Genomic DNA, 14,781 nt, shown 5'->3' with positions numbered 1-14,781 from the left:
TAGTATCTATCTAGTCCATGCATAATGGATTTAAGCGGTTAGATATGTACATGATTGACTGAAATTGCATTTCCTTCTTTCTCATTTTTACCAATAATTTATAAGATAAAGCACAGTCCTGTGACAACGAATGACCGTATTTGTAGTGGGTGTAGTATTCTTCCCTTTTTAAAGTCTGGAAATAAAAGTAAAAACCGTTTGGCTTCCACATTTTCTCTCCTTTTAAAGAAGCAGGACACCGTAATCATGGTAATAATAATGGATATTTCATATGCATCTTGTCTGCTTTGAACTTTTTAAATCTTGGACAATTAAGATCTAAATTGACAAATACATTCTTTAAGATGGAAAAGCGGAAGCTTTGATTAATATTTTTTTTTTTTATAGAGATTTTATCACAGATGACCCAAAGTTATCATCTAAGATCGTTCTTTTCCCCTATTTTTTCATTTGAGAGAGGGGGTAGGGCAATGCGCCTTCAGCTATCCCCTCATAGCTGCCTACGTATTAAACGATATATTGTCTATATCTTTAGTTAGTCTTAACCACCCCTTCTCCCTCTCTCTCTCTCTCTCTCTCTCTCTCTCTCCCTCCCTCTTTCTCTGTATTTATTTTGCTTATTTGTCCTTCTCTCTCTTCTCTCTTCTTTATAACCACTCACTCTTTCCCCTCCCATGCCTTCTATCTTTATCTATACCCCACTCTTTCATCCACATCCTCATTTAACGATTAGCCTTTAATGTTATATCTCCGTTTCTAAAAAAAATGAATTTGAAATAACTACAAATTTAACAAACACAAGTCAACCATATGAGCTACAACACTAACCTTTGAATGACCCTCAAATCAACTCTATTTCTGTTTTTGGTCTACGTTATATTCGTAACATCATAACAATCAATATAGTCCTACCTGATTATTCCTTATCAAATTGCGCAATTAATTATTAATACATCGATTGCCGTAATTCCATGAAAACTGAAAGTGGTTCACATCCTCTCAAATAAAACAAACGAATTAATTTATACGGTACCCATACCGACCCTTTATCTTTATAATGATCTTTTTGCTCAAATCGTATACTATTAAAGCATAAAAGGGTGAAATTTTAAAGCAGCCTAAACAATTACCAGGGATTACAGCTAATGGTTTTTAATGATAGACGATTGACAGGAAATAACAGTCTAGTATTACGAGGTTTGTATTTCCATACACACTCCCGCGTTTTACTGTTTTGGGGTGAGAATGCCGGACTGTTTGGTGGCAAATGGATACAAATAGGTTTTCATCATAATGTATTCTAGTAAGAAGCGCAGAAAATGGCAAAAGTCGGTGTTGTTTGATGCCCTTTGCATTTAACGCCCTGAAGTCATTCAGGATGCCCTTCACTTTGCCTGTCCATTAGAGGTTAACAGGTTTTTTTAGTTCTCCTGATGGATGTCGAGCTTATATGCATCTCATCAACAACAACAAAATAAGACCGAATCTTGCTCATTCACAACACGACATCGTCTCATTTAAACTTCTTTTTGTATGAATGCTACGAGCAGAAGACGTAGACCTTGAAAGAAAGTAAAAAGGTCAAGGAGATACAGGCAACACCGATGTTTAGGCGTTAATTCACTTGGGTTTCATTTGACGTCCTTCTTTGATGCATATTTTCTGTGTAGACTATGTGTTTCATCTCCACTTGCCTCTCTCTATCCAGGGGCCCGTGACACAAAGCTTAGCGATTGATCCCATCACTGATTTTTTGCGAATGAGTGCACATATTGATCAATGTAATCAATCGCAAAAAAATCAAATGTATGATCAATCACTAAGCTTTGTGTTACGAGGCCCAGGTGCAGCAGTATTAAATGGATACGTGTCAGCATGTCATTTCGCAAAGATTGCGAAAGCCTTTTCTTGAAATTTCGCCTTTCAGTTCAAAGCTAGTATAGTATCCTTACGTTGATGAAGAAAATATAAATTGATAATAGAGGGAGAAAATAGAGAGCACGCGATCATGCAGAGAGTGGCAACCAAGCAGGGCTTTGACCTTTATTCTAATGGCCGCAGTACATTCTATTTGGAGAATACTCATTCCAGATAGTGGGATAGCTTTTATATTTCCAGATTTATCACGGTCATAATGCTGGAGAGAAACAAATCTAGGATTTGTCCACTCTTTATGTTCTATTGTTGAATTTAGTGGATTTGTGCATAATTTGTCTAAAAGCTTTATCGCTTTTTTCATAATCCAGGATTATTCTAAGAACTACTTACCCTAATTCGCACACGATGTCATGGAAATATGTCAAAACATTCCCGACGAATTTTAATTTCAATTAGATGAGATTGTAGCCATGTTGGTGGTGGTGGGGAGGGGGGGGGGTCATATAGAATGACGTCAAGGAGACCATAAAGGGGCAGGAGAGTGGGCTTTTACGGAACCGTAATTTGGGCAAAGAAACGGGTTAATTTTACTGCGATTGGATGAGTATCAAATCATGAAATATTGGAATATATGAAATTCACTTAAGATTCTGTTTCTCTTAAAAATGTGGGTTTTCTTAGGTTTACGTCGAAGGTTTTTTTCAATTCTGGAAAAAAATACGACCCATAAATATCAATCAACTATGAAGGGAAAATATATATTTGAAAAAGGGAAAACGATTGTTCAACAGATAATTTGTTCAAGAAATGAGGTCAAACGATTGGTTGACGTTAATACAGACATATGACAGCGATTTACAATTCAAGACTTGGTCGAGCAATCCATCATTTGTATTTACGCTATCATGTTGGTATATCACCCCGCTAGAATGATTGGCCTTATTGCAAATTAACAATCTTGTCACAGTAGCAGTTGTACTTTGATCGTCGGCTGCAATTAACATGAAAACATATTTAGTTGTGTAGATCAAATAGGCTCGTGACGCCATTTCACGGTGGGAGAATTTAAAGATTAGATAGAGAATAAATTGCCTGGTGATGGGGGACACAATAAGGTTGCCAAGAGTACAGCAACATAATTATTACGAACTAATGTCATTTTCTAAGAAAGGACGCATTCCATCCATCCATCGAAATAATTCTATAAAAAAATAATAGATAGAGAGTAATTTGAAAGGTGCTTACCCATGTTTTTTAAAATTCTTTATTTGTTTTTCCCAATATTCTAGACTAGCTATTGGCTTTTCTACTAGATTATACGTTAGGTTATTATCTTTCGTGTTAGGATTAATATACTATGTTCAGATATTTTCTTAGTAAAAGGTATTAGACGCCAATTAATTATGAAAATGGTCAAATTAGATTATATGTAGATCAGACCATATCAAAATTATTATGTGTGTGAGGGTGCGTGTGTGTGTCTTATCCACAACGAATAAACTGTTAAATCACTTGTCAAGAAAGAAGGCCTCTTTATTTATTAGTTTCGATCAAATTATGCCTTAGTTGAATTATTCCAAATACATAGTCTTGTTTCTATTCAATTATGGAGAATTCCTCGAGAGAAATAAAGAACACATTATAAACACTTCTTTATACATTAATTTTGTATCAGTAACAAAATTCTACAGCCACTAGTGGGCGTCTCTTTGTTAAGAATACTTCTATATTCACATATTATGACGACAGCTCTTAGAGAGTGTTAAGTGCTTGAATGATATTTTGTAAACATAGCTTATCGCTCAATCCTCATATTTATTCCAACAACGTAAAGTTCAAGGGAAGAAGAATGGTTCACCGTTCATCCGTATTGCACAGCAGGCGCAGTCTGCTTCACAGGAAACTTTCTATATCAGGGTTGGGTTTAAAGAGACAGTGTCGAGGCTTACGGGAAGGAGGCATCTTCAAAAGTCTGGTGAGAACCTAAAATAAAGTAAGAGAAATGCTTTTACACTTCTTCCATCCTCCATAAATTAATTAAAGTGAATTTGTAAAACAATTGGTAAACTCGTTTGGAGACTTTATCATTATTTTCATCATCATCGCCGTCATAATCTGTTGCAGTCTTCATCAACATTATCACCATCATAACTACCACCGCCACTTTTATTCCATTGTCATCATAGAATGCAATAGCTTGGCTGCATATTAACGAGCGACGGCCTCTTTTTAAAGAAATTTTCGCCCACTGAGAGCTTCTTTTGCAATGTGTATGGAGATGAATAATTATGATCATAACTACTGACGAAAGTTCACAATAAAGATTGCAAGGAATTTCCATGTTTACTGGGGGTGTGGGTGGGTATTACGTCACTTATCAGACTCTTTACGTATGAAAACCGAAACTCAAAGGACAATGTGCCCCATTTAATGTCTAGTTTTAAAAAAAAATGTTTAGTATTTGTACAAAGGAATATGGAGATTCTAGGGTATTACACATGTGTTTGGTGGCCGTTTAAAATAGTAACGATGCAATAGATCAACATTTTCTTTGAAAGTGATTTCAAAGCGAGTAAATCATTCATCTTTGAAAATATAGACATCCATCAAAGCCAGAATAAAGGGATGTCGAAATGTGAAAAGGGGGCGAAAAGAAGTATACTTTCTATAGCCTGAACGGCAGGATTCGAACCGCAAACCATGTGCTCCACAGTCCGGTGACGTATCCACTAGACCACGACACATGTGCAAGCAAACCTTTTCACTAATACTAACAAATGTGTATTTTACAATTGGAATATCCTTTGATTTCCTGGGGGGCTTTGTATATACATGTATATCGATGCGATGAAACAGGTGGATGCTTATAAAGTTAAAAAAAATTTGAATAAAGTGCATGGACAGGAGTGTATTATTCTAAAGAATATTAGAATTAGCTGAGATTATTACTGTTTTGGGTCACGAGTGTTTGAATTGTTATGATAAAAGATTTTCTCTGATGCGTTCACAAAGAATATCATACTCAATTTAAAATCTATGGGAAAATTAGGGTATTTTTACAAAATTTTGGTGAAAATTTCTTAAACAGGTGGACAGCCCAACGACCTTGATTCAATTCTAAATATACATCACATTCTTCTTCTGTCCCCTATTGTGTTGACATGGGGAATAGGACAATCAACAGGAGCGGGTTAGCGATGGTCGTGTACCCCGTGACAGTGGGCTGGCCCAGGGTCAGTCTCATCGCTCGGTTGTACTGGCTGAAGACTTTCCGGGTTGGAACGTCAATTAGAGACGCAAATTGGGCTTGTCATTTTACTTCGGCCGCCCACTCTGGTAATAAGTATGGCAGCGTAACGACGACTCTCCAGGACTCTGCGAGGACACCCACTGATCTAATCACTGATGCTGCCGTCACTCATTCTGACTGAGGCCAACGTTATCCGCGACATGCGCTGCCTGGACGTACTCTATATCTCTCTCTCAACATTGTCGTCATCGTAATATCACGAGATCTACACTCCTTTAGCAGTGTTCAGTTCAAGTAACGACCCAAGTTTCAGGTTTAGTTTAAAAGCACTCTCTGTCTAAATGTAGAGGAGTTGAAACCACTTTTGGAGCAAACTCAAAATAGTGGAATCCACTCCCAAAACATCAAAGAATAATTTGAAGTCGATTCTACTATAATTTGGATCAGATTCAAGTTCATAGGAATTGGTCCCTTATATGACTCCTAAAAACTGGAATTCTAATCCTCTATTATACACTAAGGGAGGATGTTTGAAACAAAGGTTTTAACCACACCGTGGATTAGAATAATGCGTAGGCCTAAAAAGCATATCTGCCCGCTCAATCATGGACATGAGGCAATGGTCTTTTACAACATGGGTTAGATTTCAAAACTCTTTAATGTCCGTGTGAAGTTACCTTTATCTTCTATGTTTTAAACTCAATCCCTGTTGTTTATTGTTGATATTTCACTTTATTGTTTCACCATAATTTCAACAGGAATTGAAAACCAAAGAGGAGGCTTGAAAGACACGTGATAAGTCAAAATCAAATATGACAATATAAAGTGTTTCCAAACACTATTAAACCAAAATATATTTACTTTGGATTTGTTTGACATACATTTTGTGAAGAGTAGCTAAGACTAAATTGGGTTTTTTTAAACAATATTTTGGTGTAGATGTCTATTTAAGCTTAGATATTGCATTGGAAAACAAAAATCCTTTGGTGAAATAAAAGCAAAACGAATGTATACAGGTTTCAGTTCACATGTGTTTCCATTTCCTTGCATAACATCACGTGATAGTCGCAAATGATCTGTCTGTCGTAATGGAAGAGTGCTTTTCTCGCTATTAAAAAAGATTATTCATGTTACGCAGAACTCAGATTAGTTGGTTTCATGATTGGAGTTGTAATATCTACCCGACATTAGCATGTTAATGAATATAAGTAGTCTTTGAGCATCTCCCTAATATTAAGGGTTTAACCCTTTTGATCCTGGGAAGTATTAATTCCAATGCGTATTTTTCAATTGGGGAATTTTCTTGGCAACATTTCAAATCCGAAGGGAACTGTGTTAGGAAAGAAAAACTTATGATGTGATTTTGTATCGCTATTTCACCCATTGTAAATATTTGTCTATTTTATAATACAAGATACAAAGTAAACAATTAGGGATTCTAAATCAAGTAATGGTGAACTTTTTTTAACATAATTAAATTTTCAACAACCTTAATCGACTGGTCATTGCAAACTGTGGAGTGGTTATAAGGAAACTGGAAAAAAGAAGGAAATATTCCTTTATCAAATCACATTGTAATCATCTATATCATAGTGATGATACGCACAGGAGAAGGTGCAAAATTGCACCCTTCACTGGTACCTTTAAAAGTGCACATTCGCACCTCCTGGGGTTCAGTTTACACTCTTGTTTGTCGGGTTTCGTCCTTGGTATATGGGGCCTACATTTAAATTAATGCAGCGCGTAATAACTGTACCGTAATTTGCCACCTATTTCAGGGGTTCTGCTGTTATACCGTTTGTGATACAAACTTGAAACCTCACTTCTTATTGCGTATAGTGACATAGTAACCAAAGGTAAAGGGAACATTACCTTATGCTAATCATAAGTGGCCGCTGATAACGTTAGAGTGTAAGGTTGGTTGTACACCCTTGACAATAAATACATTACGTCGAGTCGTCGACGTCACAAAAGTCAAGTACCTTCCTGAAAACTTAAGATATGACATGGGAAAGCCTCGGTGGTTTTTTTATCTTCTGATGACGTAAATGTATACGCTTCAGACTTCTGTATCTTTTGACACAATACGCGCAAGTCTTATTCTGCACGCAGTAGCCGCTTCATTTTCACGTAAAAACACAACCGCGGCGGTGTTTAATGCGGTTTACCGAGCGTTATCTAAACAAGCCTTTTTAAGCCCACAATTTGCCCACTTACCAGAACGAGGACCCCGTTGTCTTGCATAAAATTTGATCAACATAATTTCTGTTTGGTTTGTATCGTTGCAAATCGTTCATTTTCATTCACATTTTCTTCAATTAGATAATTTGAATTTTAAATATCGTAATAAAGATACCAAAAAAATAATGTATAAGGGTTCATTGTCGAACATTTCGTCATTTGTTTGTTCAAATCACTATTTACTTGATCAACTATAGTTACATTCTTTTCCCCTTTTTCCCCTTCTGCCGTCCTACGTTAAATCTTTGCTTACTCGTTTGTAATCTTAAGATGTTATCATTATCGTCCATCCACCTTTCTTTTTTCCCTTCTACCATCTTCGCTTTTTCTTCTTCCCACTTTCACTACTCGTCATCGTTTCTCATCAAGCTTGTATTGAAATTCAGAAGGACATGACTATCCCGCCAAAAATCGACATTTAAGCGCATGGAGAGTTCGATTGATCGCGATAAAGAGTTACAAGAATCCGGCAGGAGAATTCAATATGAAAAGACAGTCAGATATACCGTCTCAAGCAGCCGAACGCATCTAGGGCTTTAGTCGGCTCCTTAATTTGATTTTAGTCCGAAATTCAATTAAATGAATACAGCGGGCAAAACATTGCACAACAATTTAATCGGGTACCTTATATACTGGAAAAATGTTTCAACGCGGTGCTAAATTTGGAAGAACAAATTGATAAATTATCATCTTAATATGTTCTTTGCAGACAAATGTAATAATTTGGTCTTGGTGGAACATTATATGTAAAGCCCACCGCACACTACACAATCGTTCTGCGATCCAATTTTCAAAGAAATGGCAATTGTATTAGAAAGCAAAAATCTAATGAAACATTATCTTCCTGATTAAGATTCTCTAAAATGACAAAAATACTAAAAACCATAATTTTAGTGCATTGAACTCTTCTAGAAAGAAAAAAAAAGGCCAAATCGGCTTCAAATCGTAGACAATCGCACTTCTGGTCTGACGTCACTAAGATTCTGAGCTGATTTTGCTTTCCCACTTCCAAAGAAGCATGAAATCATAATAAATTCATATCTCTTAATCATAATGATTATTCATATCCACGGTCATTAAGAGTTTACATGTTTGGATGTTCGCATCAAATGCTATTGCAAATTCGTCCAAAATCGGATCGTAATCGGATCGTATATTGTGCGGTGATGTTTCAGGGGAAATTGTCGCCTGAATTGAAATTAGTCAGAGTAATTTTGCACCTTTTAAAAGTAAATAAGCGTAGCAGTATCCTTTCGTGTACAAGATGATGTCATATAGAGACGCATCGCCTATGAAAGTTCAAAACGAGCTTCGGAAAAGGTTTTGCTTTTTCTAAAAATCAGACATTTTCTCTCATCTTTTTCAGAGTTGTTTCATTAAGTTGGCGTCATCTCTCCGTAACCGTTTGGTCACTATCCCAAATCACTATCCAAGCCAATTTACACATTTGAATCCTGCTCTAAAGACCCATTTTTAAATAAAATGCCAACGACACACGAACCTATATAGCAAAGAGAGTTAATGAATCTTTTTATTCGATAGGATCTCTCAAGATTGGATTATACTTGACATTTCATTCATTAGACAATAAGAAATAAACCTTAAGGCTTTTAATTCATTTAAAAATACTGATTCACTGTGAATATACTTGTCGACACTTCGCCGCGTATTAGCGTGGATTATAATAATAAAAAAATGAGGTGAGATTGGAAGGTCAGTTTTACTCCACAAGGATCACGTAAAGAACCGAGGGAAATTTATTTTGGAAATGTTTAACAGCTGAACAATAATTACTTAAGAGATCCATCTGTTAACGATTTGTATACCGTTTTTTTAAAACAAATTAACAAATTAATCCTATGCTTTTAACCCTTATGAATAACGATGATATTAAAGTCATGGATATTTAACGTTAAACAAACGTTTTATATGTATGCATTTCCTAAGAGATGTATTCAACACATCTAGTCTTTGAATAGATCTGATTTGGAAGGAACATTACAAAATATTCCTGGAGGATTTATAGCTAGAAGACGGTGGCAAAGCCATCGTAACCATCTGTTGTGTGATAAACATGATCGCAATGACATTCAAGAAATAAACTTAATGGCATTTCAATACTCTTTTGTATCGCCTTTAGAAATCATGTTTAGATTATGCAATATGTAATTATAATGTTACACATAACTATCATTAAGCAGGGTAAGTGAAGCCCAAGATCGAATGTGTCTTAATTTATGGAAAGTCATTGCGATCGTGTGATTTACGTTTCGAAGAGATCCATTTGCATGATATATTTTAGCTGTGTTTCTCATATCAGAGTGTATTTTTGTAAGTATGTTCATTTTCAGAAGGTTTTCTAAACAGCAAGAGAAATTAAAATGATGAATACCGACATACTTTTGAGACTCGATTTATATGAACAAAGCAAAATGAATAAAAGAATTAATGAATCAATAAGCAAAACAAAAATCTACAAATAGAACAGTGCAATTGTGATGATTCTTCTTTTATTCCTGCATATGCCTTTAATAATATATATAATGTCATTGATTTTGAAAAAGCATGAGAAATAAAAAGGAAAAAGTATCGAAATATATTTGAGACAAAAAAATTGCATTGATGTATTGGCAGTCCAATTCTTTTGAAGAACAGAACACAGATCAAGTTCATCAACCCAAATACGTATGCAAGCAACGAAGGTGATATGAATTTACATGAATTTCTCTTATTTTCCATAGTGGTAAACCGATTAAATTGCAACTAAACAGCAAGAGAAATTAAAATGATAAATACCGACATACTTTTGAGACTCGATTTATATGAACAAAGCAAAATGAATAAAAGAATTAATAAATCAATAAGCAAAACAAAAATCTACAAATAGAACAGTGCAATTGTGATGATTCTAAATTTATTCCTGCATATGCCTTTAATAATATATATAATTTCATTGATTTTGAAAAAGCATGAGAAATAAAATGGAAAAAGTATCGAAATATATTTGAGACAAAAAAATTGCATTGATGTATTGGCAGTCCAATTCTTTTGAAGAACAGAACACAGATCAAGTTCATCAACCCAAATACGTATGCAAGCAACGAAGGTGATATGAATTTACATGAATTTCTCTTATTTTCCATAGTGGTAAACCGATTAAATTGCAACTAAACAGCAAGAGAAATTAAAATGATAAATACCGACATACTTTTGAGACTCGATTTATATGAACAAAGCAAAATGAATAAAAGAATTAATGAATCAATAAGCAAAACAAAAATCTACAAATAGAATAGTGCAATTGTGATGATTCTTCATTTATTCCTGCATATGCCTTTAATAATATATATAATGTCATTGATTTTGAAAAAGCATGAGAAATAAAAAGGAAAAAGTATCGAAATATATTTGAGACAAAAAAATTGCATTGATGTATTGGCAGTCCAATTCTTTTGAAGAACAGAACACAGATCAAGTTCATCAACCCAAATACGTATGCAAGCAACGAAGGTGATATGAATTTACATGAATTTCTCTTATTTTCCATAGTGGTAAACCAATTAAATTGCAACATAAATTCGCCTTTATTTAACATCTCAAGTATCGAGGGGAGATTCATGTATCCCCTCGTTTAGATGAAACAAATCGTAATGGCATCATTATTTAAAAAATCGCATGGAAAGATTTTGTTTAAATCTCTAAGTTTCTTTTTTTAAAGCTAAGTTCTGTTTTATCTTGGAAGATAAGACGTTTGATCAATAATGAAATATACACAAAAGGAATCACCCCTTTTCAGTCACAACCTAATTGACCTGTATTAACGTACAACCGTGAAACCCCCTCCAAATAGATCATGAAAAATATTACGAGAGACACTGGCCAATTGAACGCACTATTGACCATCTCTAGAACGTTGTAAAATCATGGGAAAGGGTTTCAGCAAATTAATTCATTATTTTCGGTCAATTGGGTTAAAATGACAAAGCAAGAAAATTACAATTTACTGTTCTAATTTCCCACAACCTACAGCATCCCCAGAACACAAATATAGGGACCGATGTTCCAGTTTTGATGGTGAGTAATGATTGAATTAACCCCTCAATTTGGGCACTTTTAGTTCTAAATGGAGGGATTCATTTATATATGAGGCCGTTGACACAAGAAAAATTGGGTCATGTATGACATTCTCTAGGGCTCATAATCCTATGCTACATATTCTAAGGCATTGTATGTACCCTTATTAAAAAAAATGTAATCGCAATATTTAAAAATATTATACCTCTCGAGTATATTTTCTATTTACAGGATATCTGGTTCTTTCTAAAATTATTTGGACCTTACCCATATTGGCAACTTTGTTATTCTTCAAAATAAACATTAAGTGAACCAGGAAGGACAATTTAATCAAATTGTGGAGTTTAACTGATTGGCAACGACATCTATACTCTAGCGCAGCTGTAAATCACAATTAATCAATCATACCATTATACAATCAAAATGTTTACAATAGAATTAAAGCACATCGTCTGGCTTTTTATCTCGAACGCTTTGTACAAGATTTACATACAATTGTTTCATTTTCAACATGATCAATACTTACATGAGCAAAAAATAAGAAATAGATACATTTCCCCTATATACATTGAATATATTTGTAAATTTTTCTTTCAAAAAAAATTAGAATGAATTCGGGCTTTCTACTAATTGCATAACATTTGCTTCGAATATTGTTTTAGAAGGAAGAGATTTATAAACGTGTCAACTTCTATATCTGTTTCTAAGCCATATGCCATTCTTTTTCAGTACTTTGATCACACTACAAGACGGTTATAGGTTCAAGAAAAATTAAAAAGTTCCTGTCATATTCGCTATTTTGTGAGCTAATTTACTTTCATCATTACAATAAAAAGGACTGATATGCTCTTGTTTTATGGGCCTTAAAAACCGAGCTGGTACATTAAGACATTTGTCATGTAAAACGTGAAAGATTATCACTTTAAGCAATATATCCCTTTGTGTATGTTTATGTGAATACATACCATACATGCATGCGATGAATGCATTTCATTTTCTTTGTCATACAAATATAAATGTATGTGCATCATCGTTATCGTTACGTAACTAATTCATTCAATAGACATAATTATGATGATGATTCAAGTGGTTCCTTTGCTCTTACCCTAAAAGCAATTGTCATATTTCAGGAGAGCAAAAAAGTGTAATATTTCTGCAAAAATGTAACTGATCACAAAGTTGGATTACATGCCTGTTTCAAACTCCAAACAGTAGTTGAAAATATACATCAAAATCCCTTTAAAAAAGAAACGCAATAACAATTTTACTTCAAAAGTATCGATGATTTTTCGAAAGTATTTAAAGATGTCTATTATCAGTGTAATTTCTGATCTTGCCCATTCCAATCCATATATCATGATTATAGTTGAAAATACCACATGAGTCTGTAAATATTGATGTGCATCCCCTTTTTCTTTTCTCTTCTTTTTTTGTCTTTTCCCCCTTTTACCAATATTTTGTTCCTCCATATTTGTATTATTATGTATCCTTTGAGGGTAGTCATACTATCAAGCTTTGCTTATTTTGTCAACCCTCCTGTTTGATGTTCTCGATTAGTTACACCCAGCCTTACTTTATTCTACATATATTCTTTTGTCATGTGTAAATTTGCAATATTTGTTTGTTACATATTTGTAAAAATGCAAAAGAAAAAGAAAATCAAACAGAAGTAAATAAATCAAATCAAATCAAATCAAATCAAATACTTAGCCCAAATTAATCAACATTAAATGACCAAACTATGTCTCTAATTTATGATATGTAGATTACGTGACGTGCAAAATTAGCAATTCTTTTATAAAAGTGACACACAAAAGAATGTTTTTAGGGGAAAATACAGTTCTGTCTTTTTCTCTCAACTAACAATATTCTTCCTCTTAACTCTACATTTAAGCAAATGTGTATACAAGAGTCTTGAATTCATTATTTGGCTTCTAACAATTCTCTGGATTACTAAATAAGGATTACTTTTATATTTGTTTTGTTCACATTTAGATAAAACATATCGATGATTTTAGTAAGGACCAATCTTGTGTTTCATAAAAAGGGTAAAAGTTAAATTTTCATGAGAAGAAGCATGATAAAAAGGTGAAGATTGATCATTTTGTGATTAACTAGTTCAAATGCATAAGGAAAGTAGATTTTAAAAAGCCTTCGTGGTATCTAACATTATCCGCATACCCCACAGTAATCATTTAATAACTGATATGTAAATAAATAGATCAATTTCTAACGTGACAATTCAGTTGAAATTTAGGTGTTGTATACTACATCAACTAAATGTAACCATGAACCGGATGATGAAACCAAACCCAAACCGAAATGAAGGATGACTTGATGATCGCCAATTGTATGAGTGGGATGCTATCCACCGATTTTGTCTCATCAGTGAGCTGTAGCTGTCAGATTGGTTGTTCGACAGGCCATTATATCGCTGATCATAATCTGACATCTACGCGTAACACGACTCGGTCTCCCTGACTTGGTTTACCCTATTGCCTGAAACAGGCAATATGACGGATTTGGTCGAATCGATTAAAAAAGAAGATGTCAACGAAATGGCGTCTGATGTGACTCGCAATGTTTACGAAGAAACTGCGACTGTGTAGTTTAGATAAATAATTGTGACTCGTTATAGGATGATTAGGATTTCCAATTTAGAGGAGAAAGTTACTGGGTCGACTCAGAGGACATGTTGCAATGCTTGGCAGATCTATAGAGAAGTGTGACGAAAATGCGTGTTTCCTTCATTCACTTCATAGGTGTGATGCCATAGATGTTCACTGTGTTGGTTATGTCGGCATGGACGGGACTGTGTGGTGTGTTTTCTTTCTGCGAGATGAATTACGGTGGTCTAGTAGAAATAAACTTAGTCCTCGGGAAAAGGTAGCCCTGAAGAGACGAAAGAAAAGTGAAAAAGAAAGAACGTTATTATTGCACCACCCGTGGAACATACAAACCCAAACAACGATACAATACCGTACAAACCACATCATATCTTTGCCCATGTGTCTCATTCCGCCCCATCCTTCTCTCCCCCCCCCTCTCTCTCTCTCTCTCTCTATTTCTCTCTCTGTTTCTCTCTCTTTAACTTTCTTTCTTTCAGCCTATCCCTTATGGATGTATTCATTCATTCTCTCTCATTGTCCAATTCTGTCAGCCTCTGTCTGTCTATCTCTGCCGCTCTCTCGCGCTCTCTCTCTCTTTCTCTCTCTTTCTCCCTCTCGCTATGAATAAGATTTTTTAAGTTCCTGATTTGTGGAATATTTAAAAAGGGAAGAACGGAAGGCCACTATGAATAGATATGTATCGTCAGTTTAACATGGTAATCACTCGGA

The 14,781-nt window shown here is 34.7% G+C and overlaps 1 long non-coding RNA gene across 1 annotated transcript in view; it reads right to left on the bottom strand.

The window, feature by feature from the left end:
* Positions 1–13,109: 13,109 nt before the first annotated feature.
* Positions 13,110–14,781, bottom strand: part of LOC105438715 — a 30,897-nt gene continuing 29,225 nt past the window's right edge. The window contains exon 3 of the long non-coding RNA XR_971061.2: positions 13,110–14,335. This is a non-coding gene — a long non-coding RNA (uncharacterized LOC105438715). The remainder of the gene's footprint in view (positions 14,336–14,781) is intronic.

The sequence above is a fragment of the Strongylocentrotus purpuratus genome, unplaced genomic scaffold, assembly GCF_000002235.5.
Source record: "Strongylocentrotus purpuratus isolate Spur 01 unplaced genomic scaffold, Spur_5.0 spur5_scaffold_6, whole genome shotgun sequence".
Lineage (NCBI taxonomy): Eukaryota > Metazoa > Echinodermata > Echinoidea > Camarodonta > Strongylocentrotidae > Strongylocentrotus > Strongylocentrotus purpuratus.
This window is presented reverse-complemented; position numbering and strand designations above follow the sequence as displayed.